Source organism: Prionailurus bengalensis, chromosome A1 (assembly GCF_016509475.1).
Source record: "Prionailurus bengalensis isolate Pbe53 chromosome A1, Fcat_Pben_1.1_paternal_pri, whole genome shotgun sequence".
NCBI lineage: Eukaryota > Metazoa > Chordata > Mammalia > Carnivora > Felidae > Prionailurus > Prionailurus bengalensis.
This window is the reverse complement of record NC_057343.1, coordinates 104,915,611-104,925,111: the sequence shown is the minus strand read 5'-3', so window position 1 is coordinate 104,925,111 and position 9,501 is coordinate 104,915,611. Positions and strand designations below refer to the sequence as shown.

Below are 9,501 nucleotides of genomic sequence, written 5' to 3'. Positions count from 1 at the left end.
GGCTTATGTCTGAAGTCCTCTGGCCTACATGCCTGGTGACATTTCCTCAGTCCTTGCGATCTCCGAAAGAGAAAACAAAACTCTCCAGCTGACCAACCTTCAGGCTTGGAGATGAGCAAAGCAGCGGGGAGCCTGAGGTAACATGGGATTGAACCACCAAGCTGCCAGCTCCCCACCCAGGTGCAAACAGACAGCAGGGGGTGGTCAGGATACCTGCCATGGGGATCCACCAGCAGAGGATGATGATGTCCAACACCCTCTTTTACCAACAAAACTCTTTCCATCTATGCCTAACTATAGTACAGTGATATTCTATAGAATCATGTTTGGGGGCGATGAAAGAGTTTGGAAATAGACTGAGGTGAGGATTGCAATAACATCACGAATGTAACTAATGCCTCTGAATTGTATCCTTAAAATGCCAAGGTTTGTAAGCATGGAAGTTCCTTGAAAAGTTAAAAACAAAACTACTCTCCGATCCAGCAACTGCACTAGTAGGTATTTACTCAAAGGATACAAAAGTACTAATTCGAAGAGGTGCATGCACCTTGATGTTTACAGCAGCATTATTAACCATAGCCAAACACTGGAAAGAGCCCAAATGTCCATCGACTGACGAATGGGTAAAGAAGTTGTGGTATACATATACAATAGAATACGACTCAGCCATCAAAACGTATGAACTCTTGCCATTTGCAATGACACGGATGGAGCTAGAGAATATTACGCTAAGAAAAGTAAGTCGGTCAGAGAGAGACAAACATCACTGATCTTGCTCAGATGTGAAATTAAAAAAAAAAAAAATAAGCAAAGGGAAAAGAAAGACAGAGAGGCAAACCAAGAAACAGGCTCTTAACTTTAAACAAACTGATGGTTACCAGAGGAGGGTGGGGGGATAGATGAAAAAGAGGATGGGAATTAAGGAGGGTACTTGTGATGAGCACTGGGTATTTTATTTAAGTGATGAACCACTAAATTCCACACCCGAAACTAACAGTACACTGTATGTTTTTAACTGGAATTTTAATAAAAAATAGAAAAGAGTGCCAAGGTTTGTCATATATATTTTCACCACAATTTAAAAATATTAAAAATGACATACACTAAAAACCATTGGAATTACACACTTTAGATGGGTGAATTGTATGGTACTTGAGTTATATCTCAACAAAACTGATGAAAATTATTCAAAGTATTTAGGATTTTTATTTAAACCATTGGCATTTGGTGCTATCCATCGCAATCTTTTGGGAACTGAGAAATTGCTCCTCCTGTCTGACAACTAGTCACTTCCTTTTGCAGCACATTAGACGGGTATATTAGAAACCACAGAAACACAAACGTCCCCAGGTTTGAAACACTCCAGAGGGGCACACCTGGGTGGGTCAGTCGGTTAGCGGCCGACTTGGGCTCAGGTCACGGATCTTGGCACTTTATGAGTTTGAGCCCCATGTCAGGCTCTGTGCTGACAGCTCAGAGCCTGGAGCCTGCTTCGCATTCTGTGTCTCTCTCTCTCTCTCTGCCCCTCCCCTGCTCATGCTCTGTGACTCTATCAAAAATAGATAAAGTTAAAAAAATTTTTGAAACACATCAGACGTTCATTTTTGAAAAGAAATGGAAGGCAACAGGGGCGCCTAGCTGGCTGGCTCAGTGGGTAGAGTGTGCAACTTTTGATCTCGGGGTTGTGAGCTCGAACCCCACACTGGGTGTGGAGATTACTTAAAAATAAAATCTTAGAAAGAAAGAAAGAACCAGAAGGGAACAAATAAGTAGAACCTGGCAGAGACAGACTCTCACCTAGAGATGGGCAGCACTGCCAGAGGGAAGTTAAGAAGTATCCAGTGGAAATGAAAGCCACGCTTGGCAGTGATGGGCTTTTTATTTTAATCTATGAGATTTCAGTGAGCAGCTACTGGCTCCAGGCCCACCCAGCACAAGACAGCTCCCCTCATGGGATCACCTGTAGCTGTCGGGTCTGAGCTGCAATGGGAGACCTGGGCCTGACGAACCTCGCAGCTGTGCAGGGATCAGGGCACAGTTTCTCCATGTCTAGACAGGCTCCTGTGTTGGTCCTCCCCATTCCTACCTCCAGGCCCTCAATCACGCTGCTCCCTACACCTGCAAAGTCCTTCCCACTTATCAGCGTTTCTCTGAATCCTACCCAACCCCCTCCTTCCCTAGCGCCCAGCTGGAGAGCCACCTTCAAGACAAACCAAACTGGTTTCAAAATCATTGTAGACACAGTTCCCAGATACTTTTGACCAGGCAGGGAACAGGGTGGGGTGGGGATAGGGGGTGGAAATCAGAAGGGTCTAACAGGCTCTCATTTTTGGCAGGGGTAAGGCAAGCAGAACAGGGCTAAGGGAAAATACTGCCCCTACTATTCCCTACAATTCTCAGGAAGTGGTGTGAATCCTCCAAGTTTACACCCCCTAGGTTACCTAATGATCTTTTTTCAACACCATTTGCGTTTCTTTAAAACAATTCATATAATATATTTAGTGACTTTACATGTTAATTCAGTGTAATGGCCTGTCTTTACAAATCATCCTTCTGTAATCATAATGGAAAAAACAGGTTATGTGCACATTTTTTCTCTCCAAGTTTCACATCTAGCTTTTGCTAAATTCCTATTAATTGCTACTTTTGGGGGCTTCTAACGAAATGTTTGCACTGCCCAGAACAGTTGCTTCCCAAGTTTTCAAAAGTTACACACGTAGAAAATGATAGGGGTGCTTGGGTGGCTTAGTCAGTTAAGCATCTGACTTCGGCTGAGGTCATGATCTGGCCATTCATGAGTTTGAGCCCCGTGTAGGGGTCTGTGCTGACAGCTCAGAGCTTGGAGCCTGCCTCGGATTCTGTGCCTGCCTCTTTCTCTGCTCTTTCCCCACTCATGTTCTGTCTCTGTCTCTCTCCCAAAAAAAAATAAACATTAAAAAAAAGAAAAAAGTCACACACCTAGAAAATGATAATTATTTTTTATTTAGGAATACAAAAGCAAAGGGCTAAGGCAATCATATCCCCAATTCCTCTGCGCAGGGCCCCAGCTCATTCATTCATTCATTCATCCATCTATCTATCTATCTATCTCCTTCATTCATTCATCCATCTACCAATCTATCTCCCTATCCGTCCATCCATTCATCCATCCCTTCATCTTTCCTTCATTCTCCCCTCCTATTCCCACTTCCCACAGACAACAGTTCTGAGTGTTTAATGTGTACTGTTTTGTCTCCTGCGTTATTATAAAATGTATAGTTATTTCGTACTCCCGAATGTTCAGTTTCTGTAAGTGACATCATGTTGTAGATCTCATTTGCTTTCTTCCTTTATTCCCTGAGCACGGTCTTGCTGTGTCTACATCTAAGCTGTTACGTTGGATTTCACGGTGGACACCTCCCACGCCTAGCACCCACCCCCAGGGTGGGCACCTGTATCGCACCTGCCATGGCGATTGCCCTCATACGTACCCCCTTATGGACCTGAGAAGGATTTGTTGAATCACAGGGGTTACAGCTATTCGTCGTGAATAAGTACTGTCTACTGCTCTCCAGACTGCTGTCTACCCTAGTCTAAGAGCTGTGTGTAGCATTTCCTACAGGCCCACAACCACAGCCACACCTGGCATGGAAATGAGAATATTGATACAGACACCAGAGTGAAAAGATAAGAAAAATAGGCCCTGCCCTTGGGCGGCCTGAGGCCCTCCAGCCTCCCCGAGACAGAATACCCATTCACATCACAAGGCATTTCTCTGTGTCACAACACAGATGAGGAATGCTGGGGTAGGATGCCCTCCCCACTGCTACTATCTTCTGAAAAAATGACTCAAGCCTCAGGATTGTGTGGAATGAGGGAGAGTCACTGTTAAATTTCTCAGGATGTCACTTTGGCAATCTCTGTTCCACCAGGAACAGTCACGGTTGCTGACCATTCTGCCACCATCCTGGGAGCTATATCCATCTAAGGAAGAAGCATATGCGGACAGAACTGGTCAAGGCCTCACGGGCAAGGTTCTGAGGAACAAGCGGAATCCAGGCCTGCTTGACTGCAAACCACAATCTCTTCCTATGCCTTTGTGGGACATATTTCAAGAAGAAGGGGCAGAAATAAGGGCTGCTCAAGAAGTTGACTTTGCTCCTTGGGGAACGTGGAAGTGTTCCCTGCAGAGCCACGATCAGGCTCCCCCATGAACGCTGCAGATTCCAAGAGCACAGGTCCCTTTCTTTTGCTTTGTCACCTTGGGGTTTTAGGGATTTCAGTATAGCAGTTGAGATACAAACCCGTAAACTTTATTTAGGAAAGTACGACGATCTGAGAACCATAGAGTTTGCTTTGTTAGGTTGTGTGTGTGTGTGTGTGTGTGTGTGTGTGTGTGTGTGTTGCTTTCCTTTAGAAGTGTAAATTAAGTGACTGATGTGTTTTCACAGTCTGTGGGTTGAGGCTGACAGAAAGAGTAAGGTAGGTACCTTTTCCATTCCTAAATAATGGAAAGAAGGAAAAGATCCCCAAGAGTTTATTTTTTACAAAACCCTTTGGAAAAATCCTGGTTTATGGGGATGATAAGGAGATAAATAGCTCAAGAGATGACATCTTCATTTATTCATATGAAATGTAAATGTTTGCTGCAGTCCGGAATGAGAATTTTCAGGATATCCATATATATTAAGTTCCGGAAGAGGGAGACACATTTGCTTTCATGCTTCTCTAGAAATGAAGATAATATATTAACCAGGCAGAAAGCTAATCTAGTATGCTTGGCTTACATTTCCTAGTTTCTGACAGAACCACAGGCTGAGGATAAGGAGGGACAGACATAATCCCCTTCCTAGTAATGAAGTGTTTGTCTACTCAGGGGTCATCGCAGGCATACTGAGTGGTTCTCTGGATTTCCAGAACAGCATTTCCACCATCTTTCCACCTTGGTTCTTTCATTAGATGTATGATGTTCAAAATATGTCATGGGGACTTAGGACATTAGTGTGAGAAAAAGAAATGGGACTTCAAAGAAAGAATACCAAAACAGTGACTCCAACAGTTATAATTACATGTACATAATTTAGACATGGTTAATTATGGTTTCCCATCTACATATTTAGAAACACTGTAGATAGCATAATTTTTGGATGTGATAAGGTACGATGATATCAAAATACACATGCACGTGTCTACACAGATACACACATGCAAGACCAGAAGCCAGGGCCCCAGGGTGGCTCAGTCAGTTAAGTGTCCACCTCTTGATTTCAGCTCTGGTCATGATCCCAGGGTCGTGGGATTGAACCCTGTGTAGATCCCCCTCTCTTTCTGCCCCTCCCCTCTCCTCTTTCTCTCTCTCATTTTCAAAAAAAAAAAAAAAAGGAAAGAAAACATTCACATCTAACTTAACCAACACTGCCCCCACTTTTAGGCCATTTCTTTAGGGGCACAAAAGAGATCAGACAAATCTGAATGGAGATTTTCAGGTATAGCGAGATATTGCTGTTTCCAAAAGAAAGGGAAGGACAGAATCGTTCAGTTTGTTTTCATGAGAGAAATCATGAAGAAGAAACCAGAGGCGCTTACTAAGATTTTAGTTTGATGGGAAACACCCTGAGTGTTAGACCAAACCGAGATTGTCGCTTTCATCTGTACTTGAGACGTTGTAGAGTCCCTGGGGATAATTACGCTGCCCTCCTCCATACTAAACAATTTGCACCTATTAAGTTCTTCCAGAGACAAGTGGGTCTGTGAGACAACATCATCCAGCCCAACGAAAGTGGCAGAACAGGATACCACATACTTTGTGGCTGCTACTGTAGTCTGCATGTGTTGGTGAGAGTTCTGCTCTATTTCCTGCTGTTCAAATGTTTTTAAAACCTCACTGCCATCTAATGACTTAGGACTTTTACATCCTGAGTGGGTCAGCATAACATTCATGTCTGGTGCTTAATCAAAAAGAAGGCTCTTATTGGGTTAGAAGAAACTGAATGGTAACTCGCAGGGACGGTTCAAAATAGTCTCCTGTGTGATGCTGGGCTTCTAAAAGGAAGGAAGTCTAACAGACAGACAGAAATTCTTTACCAAAAAAAAAAAAAAAAGTTTAGTATTTAACAGGTCCCACATTTTCTTACAAATTCCTTAAATCATTTTCTAACACACTGCTTCAACTTCACCTTCGAGTAATTCTAAACACTTTGGTTGTGGCTATTTAGAGTTTTTGTACTCCAGAAAGGACAGAATTAGGCAGAACATGACTCTGTGATCTTCATTTTACCATAAACCATAAATTCCACGTTAGCATTAAACTAACATCGCATTAGACATGTGTGTTGTTTTATGTTAAATTGAGTTTCCTCTGGTTGCAAGTGACCAAAAATAAAAGGCGGGGGGGGGGGGGGGGTTGGGGGGGGAGAAGACAGAGAGAGTTTAAGCAAAAAAACCAAAGGGTGGAGGCACTTGTGGGAGAACCCAGGAGCATCTGCTAAATGCAGGGAAAGAGGGACACCAGGCTTTGAGAGGGCAGAGACAGAGCATCTCTGGGAACCTCGCTGAGCACAAACACAGGCAGAGATTTTCTGCATCAAGTGCTTGCTGCCTCAAATGGTTCTCGATCAAAGAGAAACTGACTGTCCCTTCTTCCCTCAGGATTCAGCTCTGGACCAGTCAGCCTTGATGATAGGGTAGCACCAAAAAACAGAAACAAGACTTAGAAGAATCAAGAATCCACCCTTGTGGGCTCGGTGGGAAGTTCTTGGAGAGAAGGGGGCAGCCCAGTGCCACCCACACTTTGACTTTAATACTATAACCACATATTACGGTTAAAGGCAAGCCTTGCTAATATTCCATAGTAGAGTGATGAACACATTAAATGATGTGTTCTTTCCTAATATTTTATTTTCATGACTTCTTCTTGATCTCACAACCCTAAGATCATGACCTGAGCTAAAGTCAAGAGTCAGACACTTAAGTAACTGAGCCACCCAGGTGCCCATAGATGTGTTCATTTGGATTAGAGTTCCAATCTGTATGTAACTAAAACATCCTTTTATTGACTCCTACCCCCTTCCACCAATTAATTAGTGTTGTTTTTTTTTATCCTTCAAGGAATCGTTCATAAGAGAAGACATTAAAATAATTCTTAGGTTTACCTTTTCCTGAGGATGTCCTATAAGACCACACTTCCCCTGATCTAAATGAGAATTTCAAACATCTCCTAGGGATCACTCAGTTAAGTTCAGTGAATGACCACTACTGTGAGCCCAAAGTAACAATTCTCACCACACTGTAAGTCCCTGAGTGCCGAAAGCTTGTCTAATTCGCCTTTGGATCCCTGCACGCACCCTCAGGCAAGCTCAAAAAAACTTTTGTCAAATAAACGTATCTTATTTATCTTTCCTATTCAGATTTACTCCTCAGAGGGAGGAAGAGCCATGTGGATTTAAACTTCAGGTGCCACACGGGACTGACAAATGGCATGCATGGGGAAAGAACTTCAGATGTATCTTAACACGTATTTCTCAAATTAAAGAAAAGCAGTAAATACAAAGAGATGTCAAATTTTTTAACGTTTATTTTTGAAAGAGAGACAGAGGGCGAGTGGGGGAGGGGCAGAGAGCCAGAGGGAGACACCGAATCTGAAGCCGGCTCCAGGCTCCGAGCTGTCAGCACGGAGCCCCACACGGGGCTCAAAACCGCGGGATCATGACCTGAGCCAAAGTCGGACAGACTGACTGAGCCACCCAGGCACAATACATAGAGATTTTAGATATAAAGGGTCTTCAGTCAGATTGAAGAGACCGAACAAGGTTTATAAAAAGACCACTCAAGAAACTCAGGGCTTTGCCTCGAAGCCAGATGAGTTGCCCCCCAAAGTAGTCTCCAGAATAGAGGACGCACAGTGGGCTGGAAATGTGGGGAAAGACCCATGTGAGAGGTGGAGCCACTCAGGCTGCAAAGGTTGGGTGAGAGTCAGACCCGTGACAAGCCCACCACCCCAACCTCCGCAGGGGTTCCTAAATAGTCATGACCTTGCTCTTTTCAGTGGGATGATGAGTCAAACCAAAATTGGCATCAAAGCTGCTGGACTTTTTCCCCCAATTTATGATTTTTGATTTTTGTTTGTTTGTTTTGTACCCAAAGCATAACAGGGAAAATAAAAAGACAGCAAAAACTTTGGCAATCACATAGGACACTTGAAGGAGTGATTTATTTGTTGCCTTTGGCAGGTTTCCACTAAAAGGTTCACTAAGCCTCTCCCTCGCTGGAGTTTTTGGGTTGGGGGGGGGGGGTGGACAGGAGGTGAAGTCGGGAAGGACTGATTTTATCCTTCTCTGCACAAACTTTCACCCACCCTGTCTCTGAAAATAACTCTGTCTGGATTTTAAGAGGAGGGATCTCACAGAATACCGCATGTGAGATTAAAACTTTTTAAATGCGACAAAATCTAATGCGACAAAAGCTGTTGAATTGTATACTTTAAAATGGTTAATAGTGGGGCACCTAAGTGGCTCAAGTCGATTGACCGTCTGACTTGATTTCAGCTCAGGTCATGACCTCAGGGACTTGGAGGGAGCCCTGTGTCAGCCTCGGCACTGAGGGTGGAGCCTGCTTGAGATTCTCTCTCTTTCTCCCTCTGTCCCTCTCCCTCATTCTCTATCTCTCTCAAATAAAATAAATAAATAAATAAATAAATAAATAAATAAATAAATAAAATGATTAATAGTTAATTTTATGTTATATGAATTTTACCTCAATAAAAAGAAATGAATGGAGCACACTTAATTTGCCAAGGTCGGGAAATTTGTTCACTCTACTTTGTGTGTGTAAGCACTAGACCAAGACTAAAAGTAATTTAGCCCTCTGAAGGAGTCCTGGGCAGGGATCTGAGTTTTGGTCCCAGCTTACCTTCATCGTGGGGAATCTTTAAAAAATATGTTTAAGTTTATTTATTTTGAGAGAGAGAGAGAGCTGGGAAAGGGCACAGAGAGAGTGACAGAGAGAGAATCCCAAGCAGATTCCACATCCCTAGCAGAGAACCCGACTCAGAGCTCGAGCTCACAAACCATGAGATCAGGACCTGAGCTGAAGTCAAGAGTCAGATGCTTAACTAAGCTGTGCAGGAGCCCTCAAATTTCTCTTATAAATTACCAGGATTGGAATATCTGGTTACCTAGGTCTCTTCCAGAAGTGAATTGTTTGATTTTGAAGCAAGACGGATTTACATCTTTATTTTTATCTTTCAAAAGGGCTTCTTTTTACATGTCATTTACCCAGTTAAGTCTAAAGGCCCAGTGAAGTGACAAAACCGTTAAAACCTAAGCAAATCATTTTGACTGGATCTCTTCTCACCTAGGAGCTCCTTCATTGAAAAAAAAAAAAAAAACACACTTTAACACATTCCAAGACACAAATGTGTATAAAACCCAATCCTGCCCCCAAGAAGTATGCAGCCTGCTGACCATCGTGTAAGCATTTAGAAAAGGACCAATCACAACACAGCCCAGGAAGTGTCCTTAGGGA

The 9,501-nt window shown here is 43.2% G+C and overlaps 1 long non-coding RNA gene across 1 annotated transcript; it reads left to right on the top strand.

Annotated features, from left to right (window-relative positions):
- Positions 1-207: 207 nt before the first annotated feature.
- LOC122472463 lies at positions 208-4,321 on the top strand. Its single transcript, XR_006294451.1, has 2 exons — positions 208-494; positions 3,342-4,321. It is a non-coding gene; the product is annotated as an uncharacterized LOC122472463 (long non-coding RNA).
- Positions 4,322-9,501: the final 5,180 nt, after the last annotated feature.